Genomic DNA, 1,796 nt, shown 5'->3' on the forward strand with positions numbered 1-1,796 from the left:
ATAAATGATAAATATGTTGTGCTTTTAAAAAACAACCTCCTGTGTTTATAAAATAGAGTTTTCATTTCTAATCTCTGAGTGTCTATGAATCTCCTTTAGGAAGCAAGGGTCTAGATAGTAATAGCATCCAGATATTAAGGGGTGCAGGGGTTCTCTCAACTTTGGTTTCTCTGATAGAGTGTTGGTTGATCAAATGACTTACTGAATCCTTTCTATGTGTGGCACTGAGGAGAGTATGATTGTTATGAGATATTTTTTTCCCTTGTTACTTTGGCAATAATTTTTGTTCATGATGACATTTTAATTTTTTGCTTTAAAACTAAGAACTGTAGGGATGCCTGGGTGGCTCAGTCAGTTAAGCATCCAACTGTTGATTTCAGCTCAGGACATGATCCCAGGTTTGTGGGATCAAGCCCCACATTGGGCTCCATGCTGAGCGTGGAGCCTGCTTGGGATTCTCTCTCTCTTTCCCTCTACCCCTTTCCCCTGCATGTACTGTGTCTCTTCCTCTCTCTCTCTCTCTCTAAAATGTAAAAATAATAAGATAATAAATTTTTTAAAAATAATAAAACTAAGAACTTTATAAGTGAAGCTTTAAAATATATTATTTTTTTTAATTTTTTAATTTTTTTTTTTTTTTTTTTTTTTTTTAGCATTTATTTATTTTTGAGACAGAGAGAGACAGAGCATGAACGGGGGAGGGGCAGAGAGAGAGGGAGACACAGACTCGGAAGCAAGTTCCAGGCTCTGAGCCATCAGCCCAGAGCCGGATGCGGGGCTTGAACTCACGGACCGCAAGATCGTGACCTGAGCCGAAGTCGGACACCCAACCGACTGAGCCACCCAGGCGCCCCTAAAATGTATTATTTTAGGGGCGCCTGGGTGGCTCAGTCGGTTAAGCATCCAACTTCAGCTCAGGTCATGATCTCACGGTTCGTGGGTTCAAGCTTTGCCTTGGGCTCTGTGCTGACAGCTCAGAGTCTGGAGTCTGCTTCAGATTCTGTGTCTCCTTCTCTGTCTACCCCTTCCCCACTCACATTCTCCGTCTCTCTCTTTCTCAAAGATGAATGAACATTAAAAAAAAAAGTGTTAATTACATGCGGTGCCTGGGTGGCTCAGTCAGTTAAGTGTCTGACTCTTGATTTCAGCTCATGGTTTGTGGGATTGAGCCCCACATCAGGTTCTGCACTGACCGTACAGAACCTTCTTGGGATTCTCTCTCTCCCTCTTTCTCTGCCCCTCCCCAGCTGGTTCTCTTTCTCTCTCTCTCTCTCTCTCTCTCTTCCAAAAAATAAATAAATAAACTTAAAAAAATAAATAAAAGTGTGTTTATGAAGGTTCAAAAGAGAAATGTGGAAAATAGAAAACATAAGCCTATCTCCCACAATCCCATTCCCCAGAGGTCAGGCTACTAAGGCACAATCTTTTGATCAGTTTCTAAGGCATACACAAGGATACATATGATAAATACATTACATTCTTGATAAATACATTACATTACATTCTATGTATGTGTTACATAATATGTTGATAACATACATCATATTCTGTAACTTGTTTTTTTTAACTTACCAGTGCATCACAAAGAGCTTTTTCTTTCATTAGAGTTTAACCTCATGCTTTCTCTTGGGCAAACAGTACTAAATGATATTATAATTAACGATTGTTTTGTAATAGACATGTATGATGTTTCCAATTTTTCTCAGTTCATTCACTTGTTTGTTTTTTTGTTTTTGTTTTTGTTTTTTTTTTTGCTTAACCAATACCTGTTAGAGAGCCTGGGCAGATGCCAGAGT

The sequence above is a fragment of the Panthera leo genome, chromosome B1, assembly GCF_018350215.1.
Source record: "Panthera leo isolate Ple1 chromosome B1, P.leo_Ple1_pat1.1, whole genome shotgun sequence".
Taxonomy (NCBI): Eukaryota; Metazoa; Chordata; class Mammalia; order Carnivora; family Felidae; genus Panthera; species Panthera leo.